Raw genomic sequence first — 12,876 nt, 5'->3', positions numbered from 1 at the left:
ATAAATTCATGGAGGATAGGTCCATCAATGGCTATTAGCCAGGATGGGCAGGGATGGTGTCCCTAACCTCTGTTTGCCAGAAGCTGGGAATGAATGACAGAGGATGGATCAGATGATGATTACCTGTTCTGTTCATTCTCTCTGGGGCACCTGACTTTGGCCACTGTCAGAGGACAGGATACGGGGCTAGATGGACCTTTGGTCTGACCCAGTAGGGCCATTCTTATGTTCATAGGTCTGAGATTTAACTCTGTGTATATTTTTTCTTTATACTTTTCTGATTTGTGCTTCTGCAGAGCAGTAAGCTGCAGTGCAGGAAAAAGGAGAGTGTAGTAGTTATACATATTACCTCAGCACTCCCCCAGCCCATTACAATTGACTGCATGCAAGAATCCCCTCCAAGCCCATGGGAAAGAAGGTGCCACGATCTGTGACTATAGCACCAATGTTGCTGAGCCATTTGGACTGTTTGTTTGTTGACAATGGTGTTGGAGTGACTCCTGGGTATATTCCCACCTCTCCAAAGGCTGAAGGAGTGTTCTCCACCCCAAAGCAAGGGGTGGGAGAGTTTGGAAAATCCTAACTCCAGGAGAGAAGCCCCACCCCACCAACAAGCAACTTCTTCCTGCTGTGGAAGCCTGGCTCAGACACCCCCCACTTCCTGTTAAGGATTCATGCTGAACACAATAGTTCCAACAACTATTTCCTGTACTACAAAAGTTTTTTTTCTCCTGCTGATAATAGCTCATCTTAATTAATTAGCCTCTTAAAGCTGATGTGGCAACTTCCACCTTTTCATGTTCTCTGTATGTATATCTATCTTCTTACTATACGTTCCATTCTATGCATCCGATGAAGTGGGCTGTAGCCCACGAAAGCTTATGCTCAAATAAATGTGTTAGTCTCTAAGATGCTACAAGTCCTCCTTTTCTTTTTGTGGATACAGACTAACACGGCTGCCACTCTGAAACCTGTACATAGAATGACCACTAGAGAGCACTCACATCATAGAAATTAAGGATGAAACATATTAGCTCATCTCTGCAGCTAGAGTTGTTTCAAGTACAGTAGATTTCCTAGTGCTGTGTCTAGCCTAGCTTAGAAATCCCAAGGGATGAAGCTTCCACTACTTCCGTTGGGAGACTATTTTACAGCCGCCATAATGCATCTCTCCACGAAGAAGTTTCTCCCTCCCCGATATTTGGCCTAAACGTTAGTTCCTGAGTTTCATACCATTATTCCTCATTATACTTCTGTGAAGCAGCTTTAACAATTGCATGGTCTCAGTGGTATTTAAGTGACTGGCAAACATTACTCAAAGCCAAATTTTCTAAGTACTATAGATCCTTAATTCTCTTGTTGTTCTCTCCCCCCTTTGCACGCCTGCACATATTGCTGTGCCTGCTGGAGCCCCTGGAAGATGCCTGTTCCTTTCAGACAAGGAGGTTCAGGCCAAGCCTGGCTGTAGGACAGGACACCACTCCTCCCTAGTATTGATCAGGGGATCATGCTAATGGCTAGTAGATCTGTACTTCTAGGAGCAGGTGCTCCATTCCTGTGACTGGGATCAGTCTTGAAGAATGTTCTCCAGCAGACAGGGAGACCTTTACCCAGCGCAGCATGGTAACTAAGTATATTACCCCTTTCTACAGAGAGAATTAATATTTACAGTTGGGGCCCTAATAATCTACCATCCCTCCAATCCTTTGGGAGCTAGCTAAGTCAGGGATAAAACAGCAAGGTACCTTTCTGTTTGGAAACTAACACATTGATCCTCCCTTCCTTTTGGACAGATACAGACACCTGACTGCAGGAAGAGGCCTGCAATCTCTCTGTGTCCAGCTGCAGCCAGTTAGACCTGCAACTAGAGACTGTTGGGACTGGCCTTGCCCCAGTCTCCAACCCCATTACCAAGAGACAGCACTGAGACTTGCCTTGAGGAATAGCAGTCCAGTCTATGAAGAGTTGCTGCAGAAATACCAGGAGTTGGCCGTGTCTGGGAGACAAACAGTGTACCATAACACTCCCAGCAAACAGAACCCACAACATTAGAGGGGATAACTCGAAGGCTCAAGGGGGCTGTTGGGGACTATCGGCAGGGGACCCAACTATGTGGGATTGCACAAGCCATTATGTCAGAGGACAGCAACCAGCACCCCAAATACTGAGTGTGCACTGGTGATGCAGGCAGGATCTGCCAGCGATCAGGCACCCCCAAAACGGCAAGATACCTCTGCTACTTGATATCAAAGATCATCATCCAGGAACCTCCGCCACAAAAATACTAATGTAACAGCTTGGATTTAAAACAGCATGGCGCTTGGGAGTCCCCAGCACTGAGGCACACCTGCAGCACTTAGGTAGTATGAAGTCATGTTGATTGCCCGTATTTCCCTTTGCGTCTTGGATTTTGGATGCTTACTGTTGAGCAGACCTCCATTCCGATAGCCCTAGGGTCTCTGGCACCTGCCCAAGAAGATCTCCTTCTCTTTCAATCTGTGAACCAGGTAGGTGCTGAGCTTATAGGTATCCCCAGCTGCAACCAGGAAGTCCTGTTGCCCCTTCTCAAGGTTGCCCACATCAGAGATCAGGCCCTTGATTCTTGTATAAAATGCTGAGCAGGTGGGTTGAATCTTTCAGTTTGATTTGTGGTGGATGGGAACTGTAACAAGGTAGTGTGCAGTGCTTGGTCACAATGAGTGGGAGTGGCCTGTTACTGGGACGAAAGCTTGGTCAGTGTGTGGCGCTTGGTCTTTCGGTCAATGGTAGGGGGAAGGTGCGTGGCTTGGTTGGCATGGGGGAGTGGAAGGGTCAGTAACTGGGTGCAAGGCCTGGCTGGCATTGAGGGAAGGGATTCTGTAGCAGGAGGAGAGCTTAGGGTATATGTGTGAGGTGGGTATCAGGGCAAAGGGACAAGTTAGCATGGGGTCCAATGGGACAGAGAGTTTGCCTGATATGGGAAGGTTGTACCTAGGCAGAGGATTCATGAGGCATATTTGCCTGAGGGGTGGAATGCAACCACGAGGCAGGCTCATTCCACCTGCTGCGCAGCTTTCTATATGTGGGCAGGGTTTGCGTCAATCAAACTTTCCATCTTCAGAGTCAGTATTTTATTTTCCTGCCTCAGGAAGAGCTGGCATACTGGTGGTAACTCCCCTCTTCCGCCTCCTCTCACAGGCTAGGCAAATACTTCAGACCACATCACACCGAATGATTCAGTTGTGTAACATTCCCCTGCTCTTACGGCCGAGCACTTTCCACAGAGATGCTACATGTGAGAATTCTGAGACCACCATTTAGGAGAGATTCGAGGTAGCCCTGTATGCTGTGACTTATCTTTAGGGGAAGGAGATCTTTTTAAGGGCCTGATTTGCAAAGGAGCTGAGCACCCACAAGTCCAAGTGAAGTCAGTCAGAGCTGCAGGTGTTTAGCGCCTCTGAAAATCCAGCCCTAAGACTGGGGAAAAAAAAAAAAAAAGCACAACACACACCAAGGGAGAGCAACTGACCAGTCGTCTCCAGTCAAGCGACTTCTTTCTCTTGCCCACCCTAAGTGGGATTCCTCCTACAGTATACTGGACTGATGGGAAGGGCCTTGGCACTCACTGTGTTAGGGAAGTAAAGTTAATTCATAACAATTGCTTCCTGCATCTTGGCAGATGGAGCAAAAATAGGAGTTTGCTCCTTAAGGAAGGGAAAGACTTCATTATACTAAAGAGCAATCACCCCTCCAAGGTGAAAGCAGCTGTCAGGGCTCCAGCACCCAGCAGCGGGGACTCCAACATAAACAGAACCAAGAGGATCTACTTTACTTGCTGAAATCCCTGTGGAAACATCTGTCTTAGGAAAGCTGTAGCTCTGTTTTTTCTACTCCTCATGGCAGTACAATATAGTTAGAACTGTCCCTGTCAGCTGACAGCAGGGTATATTGTGTGTCCTGAAGAATTGCAGAAACTAATTCAGTTTCTTAAGAGTTAAATATTTAAACAAAAATCCCAAAGAATGAGGTCAAAACACCAATCTAACCAGTTTAGTTGTCAGCATTCTTCTATCCACTGCTCTCCTGCACAGCGCTATGACAAGTTGAATTCAATTTAGGTGCATACTAGAACATTCATTGCAACAATGAAACCTCTTTAGAATGCTCTGAGACATTCCTAGCCAGCTGGAACACACCAACTAGTATGGATTCCAGCAGACTGCACAAACATATATGATAATAAATAAATCACCTCCCACACTTCCAAAGGACCCCATATCAGGGTATTTCCTGTTATCTTATACTAGTGTATTGCTTGAGTTTTCCTGATAGGGAAAATGTCCCAATTTCCTCCCCCAGCTCACAGACGGTTTTGCAAAAGCTCCCTCTTCTAAAGGTGGCCCAGTTGCTGGGGCCGTGTCTTTTCTTCCAGCACATGTATGTTGAAGACAGATGCCACTGAAAAAGCCCTTAGATATTCAAAACAGATGTTTTATGAAAAAGGAAATAAAAGTTGCTAGGCTGTTGGCTGGAAAGCTTAAAGAGATTTAAAAGCAACATATTATTCCACCAATTAAAAACAATCAGCAAAAGATAGTTACACACCTTAACAAAACAAGTGTTATTATGATAAAAAACATAGACTAAAAACGTTAGATACTCCAAGCTCTGAAGCTATTCACCGTTATCTGGAAGTAACAGCTTGCCAAAGATGAGCAAAACTGATAAAGAAATTTTAGAGGAAGAAATAACAGATGAAGAAATTGTAGATGCAACAGCAAGTGTGAAAAGTGGTAAAACTCCAGGACCTGAGGGCTTTCCACCTTACCTTTTTGCAAGGTATTTAAGGAGGTATTAGTGGGTGCCTTGAAAGGTACCTTCAGTGACATTCTGTTAAGGGAGGAACTTCTACAACCTATGAAAGAAGCCACTGTAGTGCTTCTCCCTAAAGCTGGAAAAGACCCTACTTTATGCAGCTCCTGTAGACGCATAGCACTGTTGAATCATGGCATAAGGATTTTAGCAAAAATACTAGCTAGCCAATTGTGGTGCATGCTCTCAGATTATATAAATCCTGATCAGACTGGATTCATTAAGTATAGACAAATGTCAGACAACATTCAGAGAGTACTTGGAACCATCCAGAATGCCAGATCTAAAAAAGATCCATTTCTCTTGTTATCTCTTGACGCAGAGAAAGCCTTTGATAGGAACTGCCTGTTTCAAGTCCTGTGCAAATGCACTTTCCTTAAATGGATATCTGCTCTTTACACCAGCCCCAAAGCAGCTGTGCGAGTTAATGGGGTTACAGCTCCTGTTTGAATTACACAGAGAGACCAGGCAGGGATGTCCCTTGTCTCCTTTACTTTTTGCACGGGCCATGGAGCCTTTTGCACAGAGGATAAGGAACACATCAGAAAATAGCTTTATATATGCATCTGATGTAGTATTATTTTTATCTAAACCAAATATTGCCCTAAAATTAGTTTCTAAAGAAATCCAGGACTTTGGGAAAGCAGCTGCAGTTAAAGTAAATTCTGCCAAATCTGAAGTGCTAGCTATAAATTAGCTAGATTCTGTAAAGTCATTCCTCAGGAAAACACATGGGTACAAATGAGCAACAAACTCTATAAGACACCTGGAAACTCAAATCTCAAACAGCCTAGAAGAGCTTTATGACTTAAATGTCAAATCACTACTTCAGTAAATGAAAAAAGATCTGGACTGTCTGTCTTGTTTCAAAATCTTCATATAATCACCCCAGATATTTCCTAGCAGGAATACAGAGGATGTTCTTAGAATTTATATGGAATAAGAAAAGACCAAGAATGGGTACAGATACTTTGTGCAGACCTATTAAACTATCTGTTCCAAATATTCTATGGTACTACGAAACCAGTCAGCTCAAAGCAACAGTGATTTGGGGCTGCTGTAAACTCAGCCAAATACTAGGTCTTTGGTGAACAAGAAAGTTGTGACAGTGGAAACATTGCTAGGCTACCATGGATTAATTAATTTTAAAAATGGATACCGATCCTTTAGCAAAGGCTACTCTATGTGTCTGGGTTAAAACTAGAGACAGGATCATTTTTCCCCCTAGCCAACAATACCCATTGCAAATAATCCAGATCTTAACCCAAATCGCAAACTGGGGAGCTTCAAAGATAGCAAGATCCAACCATTCAGAAAAGAAACTTTTCTAATTTATTTGGAGATCAAAGCTAACTTTAACTGTCCCACTCTTCTATGGTGGCAACACTTTCAAGTCAGGCATTATATCTCTCAACTTGCTAGAGAATCTGTTTTGTACAGAAAGTTCACTTTAATAGAAGTGATGGCATCTGGTCAATTAGGAAACAAAAAATTATAATGAATGTGTATCAATCTTTGCAGACAACTTTCCTAACAAAAAAAAAATAAAGTCCACATATGACACTTAGATATTTGGTTATCTTTTACACAGTACTCAGAGTACATTCACCTGCAAAAAAACTAGCACACCTGTTCATTTTTTAAAATATTAACATTTGATAGACATGCCTGGTTTGTGAAATGTGTAATCAGAGAGGTCACTCTGTTTAATAAAAATCAATAAAAATGACATGTCAGGGGTGTTGTAATGATGCTCACTCTGTAATACAGTAACATCCTGTTAAAAAGGTTCCTCTATAGTCTCCTTAAACAAAAGCTCACTATTGTATGATTGATTTGATTCTGCTATTTACAAGGCTATGATTTGTGAACCCGTTAAATAAACAAATAGTAATAATATATGTTCTAAAAAGGTCACAAATAGAACTGGGAGAAAATTTATTTTGAAGCTCTTTCCTGTCCCTTTTGTCTCCTTTTTTCCACTTGCAAAAAGGAAAAAGGCAAAAGGGATGGGGGATGCCAAAACTGGGGGCGGGGGAGAGTTTTCTTTCAGAGCTAATTTGTTTTTTGGTCATTTGTGGGGAAAGGGGGCTGGTAAAAAAAAAAAAAGGACACTTTAAAAAACAAAAATCTTTTGAAATGCTGTGAATCATACCTGGAATTTTTGACCTGCTCTGTATGCAACCTTCTGCAAAGAGCAAATATATGTTCAGTCTTGCTGACTTATCTGGCATAAAAGCAAACAAAGAGAGAAAGAACCAATATTAAGTCTCCATGTGTACGTCAGAGAGTGACATTCTCCGTAACAGCTGCCGTCCTGAATTGTCTCACACAAAGACACACTGTGCAAGTAAAGGTGCAATACATACAAAGCAGCCTTACATTGTACATTGCTACATATGCCACACTTTAACATCAGGCTATTGGTTACCACAGTGATGGATGTGGTAAAAGAACCTGAAGAGAATAATACGTAGTGCCATCATGAGGGAGAAAAAAAAATCTAATATTTTTAAAAATTAGTTTAGTCTAATCTAGGGCCACAAACACTAAAATACTTTAATCATAAGACTCCATTTTAATTTTTGTATAAATCTAAATGAATAAACATGGCTCTTAAATGGGGTCATTACAGATGAGAGTTAAGGTTCTTTAGGGGCTTAAATGTGCTTTTCCATAGCTTAACATGTTTAGATTTCTTTAACTCTGAATTTCCTGGGTTTTGGGGCTTTTCTGCACTTGAAAATTCTTTCAGATTAAGGTAAAGTGTGAATTTTAAAGTGCAACAGCTGTTCTGGAATAGCATATTCCAGTTAATTTCCCCTTATAGACAAGCCCTAAAACACTTGGTTTAGGGGTAATTACAAAATCCCTGTAGTGTATTATACCCTCAATTACTGATATGTACTTTCAACCTTAACTCCATTTTAACATGGTTTTATCTGGGCAAACTAAATTTATGCTCAGTCAGTCTATCATGTAGTGCAGGGGACTGGACTAGATGACCTCTCAAAGTCCTTTCCAGTTCTATGATTCTATGATCATTCCACATGCAGAACAAAATAATTAGAGGGAGAATTCTTTGTGGCTGGGAGAGTTTGACAGTACCCATCCTGAGGCCTGGTACTTTAATACTAATGCTTTGCTGGAGCAGGAATCTATCTTCTTAGCATTGTCACCTGTTGGCTGGAAGCAGACATGACACACCAGACAATGCTTCTCTCCATTTCTCTTCAGCCATGTTCCCCTTTCTAACTCCTCTCCTGAGCATTTTCTTCTTTTCTCCGTTCTCCACCTCCTATTGGTTGTTGTCTCTCTGTGCTCGCGCCATCTCTCCCCTTAGCCACACTCTTATAGCCTTTCAGAGTAGCAGCCATGTTAGTATCTGCAAAAAGAAAAGGAGGACTTGTGGCACCTTAGATGAAGTGAGCTGTTGCTCACAAAAGCTTATGCTCAAATAAATTTGTTAGTCTCTAAGGTGCCACAAGTACTCCTTCTCTTATAGCCTTGTTCGCAGGTTCTCCAGCTGGCACTCCATTACTCTCTGGACTCTCTGCCAAGGAAGTGGTCTCTCCTGGAGTGGGATATATTCAAGACTCACACTGGGCTGCTAGGAGCAGGTGTGGTGCTGCCAGTTTCTTGCCCTCAGTCCTCCCACCTGCCTTTTGACTTGGACTTTTACATTCTGTCTAGGACAATCTCACAGTGGAGCAGGTATTTCTTTAGTGCCTGCCCTCCTTGATCCCAACTCCTCGCTCTCTTTCCTGCTTGATATGTTGGTGTATGTAAGGCTGCACCCTTTGTAGCTCCCCCCCATCCCTTCCCTTGCCCCGGTTCTCACTTTGTGCCCTTATTAGTCGCTTTTCTCTTCCTCCTGCTTCAAAGGCCTCATGGGTGCCCTCCGGCTCAGCAGCTCTTTCCTGACAGTCTGTAAATGTCATTGCTTGGCAGTCTGTCCTCCACCTGGGCTCATCTTGCTGATAAAGTTACAGAGCAACCTTTACCAGTCCTCATGCCTTCCGACGGTAACTTTGTCTTTAAAACTTTTGTTAGTTTTCCAAAACTTTATATATTTAGCATTCAACAACAAAGGTGAACAAAATAACATCTTCAAATGAGGTGGCACCAATGCCTTAAGGGCCAGTGTTTTGTGACTGGTGAGACCACTGCAAATGAGGATCATTACACTTTTCTAAGAACTCATCCCAGACCAGTGATCAGACAGAAGATGGCTGGCTCCCAGAAGCACCACCTTGCCACTAGTTGGCAGCATCCAGCAGTTACAATCTACTACCACTGCCCCCAGCTCTGTGGGAGATCAGCACTTAAGATGTCTATCTGTCTTTGTTGTGCTGGGAGGGGTGTCTACTGTGGCGTGGTTTTGATCCATTATTGCCAACTTTTACGATCTTATCACAAGTCTCACAATATTTGGTGTGTTTATTAAAGTCCCAGCTCCCACAGGCAAACAATTACACGAGAATCTTCAGCTTTCGTTTTTAAAAAAGTCCATTTCTGACCCTCATGGTTGCAAAGAAAAGCTGAAAAATGTGAACCAAGTAGGACCTAGAGCCTCAGAAACCAGAAGACAAAGAAAAACAACCCCCAATTTATTATTTAAAATAAAATGATTTTAAGCTTTTTGTTTTTTTGGAGCCTGACTTATGATTTTTGCCCGGGTAGGATTGGCAATACAATGATCATAGCCCCCTGGCCGGTGACCCAATCAGTTCACCACAGAATGCAGAACAAGTGCCGTATTGTTCTAGGTGGAATTGATAGTGCCCCCGTAGTCAAAGTTGCCCGACAATTCCATAAGGGCTTGTGTTCAGTTGCTTATAATTTTGCCAAACTTTCACCTTTCAAACTTAAGTTTTTCATGCTGGGTGCGTGCTGCAGGCTGAATGTTTTTGGAAAGTTTCAGCTAAAATGGTTCCATCATTGATGAGAACGAGATGAGGAAAAAATATGATTAAAAAATTCTTATGGGGGGTTGGAAAGCTCTATCGCCTCCAGGCTTTGGAGCAGGCACTTAACATGGGGGGGCCACAAATGAAAAAAAGGTTGAAAACCACTGGTTTACTAGCTAAGTTATATTGTTATGTACCTCTGGGAAGATGTTTCAAGGAAACATGCCAAACATGACCATGGATATAAATACTGTAGCCTGCTCATCACTTGCAGAGCAGTAGGGAGGAAGGTATTTTATTATCCAATTTGACAAATCGGAGGGAATTCAAAGCAAAGGGGAGGAGAGTGGGGAAGAAGAGCAGAGGGCTGAGTTGATTAAAAGAAGGAAATGGGTGTAGCTTGTCTAAGTAAGATTCTCTCTCCCTACCTTAGCTCTGCCCTGGTGGTATACAGGGGCTGTTAACAGCATCTCAAGCGGGTTGGGGGAGAATGCCCTTGGCACATACACTGCGTGTCACAGTTTCAGGGTAACTGGGCCTGTATTGTCCCCCTCATGGTCCACTCCAGGAGCTCCCAGTCAGGTCTCAGATCTCCAGCCATCACCTGTCTCTGGTCAGGGATTCTGGTCCCACTCCCTTCTGACCAGGGGTTTTAAGGCTGCAGAGTCCCCAGCCTTTGCAGTGATACCCCCCAACAAGCCGGTCTGCTTGTGCTTTGCTTCCTCTCTGAGGGCTACAAGCAGTGTATTGCCAGCAATTACAAGTTACCATCCTGCTCTTTCTAAGCAAGCAACTTTATTCTCAAGGTAAAATCATCACAGAGAAAACAAAAAAACCCAATAAATGTTCCTATAGACATGCTAACAGCTCACCAGAAGTCACCCATCAGTCTTCTGGTGCCCTGTCCTGTCTGTTTGCTGGTCAGACAGAAGGCCCTGAGTCAGTTTAAACACAGCCTTTTTACGCCAGAAGTCCTTTCTTTGCATGTTGGTCTCTGTAAAATCCAGTTTGAAACAGCACATATCACCTCTTCAGGAGATGGTACCTCTCGGGAGGGGTTTACAACCTGAGCAATTCATCTTAATCACCCCCCATTGTTCTTAGTTCCTGGCAGAGCTAAAAGAAACCCCCCCACACACCAGAGTTGCATACAATTCCTGGCCCACAATGGTACATAAACCCTTCATACACGTAATACAATATGGTCCCCAAATATATTGCTTGTGGTGGCCATGTCTGTCACACTGTTGGGCCAACACAAGCAACCCTTCACCCTACACGAGAACCTGGGAATGGGGGGTATGCTGGGAATGGGGCTACAGCACATGTTGGTATGACCATTGTGCCTTGTGGGAGGCTGGTCTGGTATAACGTAGAGATGGCCCCTGGACTGCCTAAATTACGTTGGGCGTTGCTTTGACCCCTGTAGCAACTCAGAGGTAGAATAGTGCAAAGATGTTTTTAAGCTTCCTTTGACCCAACTTCCCCCTGGACTGTGCTGGTCCTAAGAGAAGACAAATTAATAGTCTACAGATATTTGAATTGGGTAAAAAAAATAACCCCAAAGATGGAGAGGAATTCTTTAAGGTGGTAAAAGAATTGGGGGCGGAGTTAAGAAGGTTAGGCTAGATAAACCCTTCCAAGCAGTGAGATGCTGTAAAAGAGTCTCCCACAGGCAGTAAGTGGTGGAAACCTCATGTCTTGAGACTTTTAAAATAGTCTGGGCAAAGCACTAGACCATGTTCTATTGGGAACAGTGCTTCATTGGCCCCTGGGAGATGGGCAGAATGATTAAATGGGTCTCTCATCGCCAATATCTATGACTATCAGGCACAATATTTGTTGGCAGTCCCCACTGCAAGGCACAATGCAGGGGGACTCTCCAACACTGAAGTTCTCAGCTTTTTTTCTTCTGGCCTCTCAAAGTTCAGCTGCCTGAACTCCACATCTCAGAGTGGGGTGGAGGGAGAATCCTATTCACTTTGTCTCCCGCACTTTCATCTTCTGGAAGAGGGGAACTCCAGTGAAGGGACTTTCACTCTTCAGCTATCCCGGCTCATGCTGCTGGGAGAGATGGCGCCAATGTTTTCCCTCTCCTGTTTCTTGGCTAGATGTGTTGGTGAAATGAATTCCCACCTGGCAGCTTCCCATGGATTTTACTCACAAACAAAAGAATTGATTAAGAATTCCTCAGCGCCTCTCAGGTGCTGAGCATGGCATAAGTCCATAGCTGCATATGCAGAGGTAGAGCTGTGGCTTCTGGGTAAGCAGCCATAAACTTTAGCTCAAAAACCACAGGCCTCTGACACTTGAGCTAAAAGGGAATCTTCTTTAGCTGTTAGCAGTAGAGCTTTTATCCTCTGTAGGCATCTCACTCCAATGCCTCCTCAGAGTTGGGTAGGAATATCTATAGCAGTGTAAATGAAGAGTCACCCCATTGCAATCAATAGGAGTTTGCCTGAATAAGGACTTCAGCATTTGACCATATAGAATTAAATGTCTAGAGCCCAATTCTACTCTCATTCACACCAGTTTTACACTGACGTAACGCTGTCGACTTCAACAGAAATACTCCTGATTTGCTCCTGTGCATGTGAAATTAGAATCATGCACTCAGTGACTCTCGGCGCATTACATTTGCCAATACAGTGGGATCAAAAGAGACCAGACTTCAGCTGACAATTCAAAGCAGAGATGGAAGGACAGAGGAAGGGGTAAAACTTGCAGTGTCCCCCGCCCCTTGTACCAGGGCCTGGAGCATGGCTCTCAAATGGCAACAATTTTAGCAGGTGAAATTAAAAAAAAAATATTCAGATCTCATGCTGGTGTAAATCAGGAGTAGCTGCACTGACATCAGTGGGCCTGCTTCTGGTCTCACTCTGATTTTACATGTATACAACTGCACTAACTTCAGTGGAGTTACTCCAGTGAGATCAGAATCCAGCCCAATGCAGTCACGCCAGTGTGAGTGAAAAAGCAAGTCTTCTGTGTCTCACTGGAAACGCACAGTAAAATCCTCCAGCGCCAGGTTTAAAAACTGTCCCAATCGTGTGACTCTCCATCCAAAGGAGAGAGACTGGGCATGCCTGCCAGAACCGTGGAGGTTAAAGCTCTC

This window comes from Lepidochelys olivacea (genome assembly GCF_965140295.1).
Source record: "Lepidochelys olivacea isolate rLepOli2 genome assembly, chromosome: 1".
NCBI classification, from domain to species: domain Eukaryota; kingdom Metazoa; phylum Chordata; order Testudines; family Cheloniidae; genus Lepidochelys; species Lepidochelys olivacea.
Note: the sequence above shows the minus strand (reverse complement) of the source record.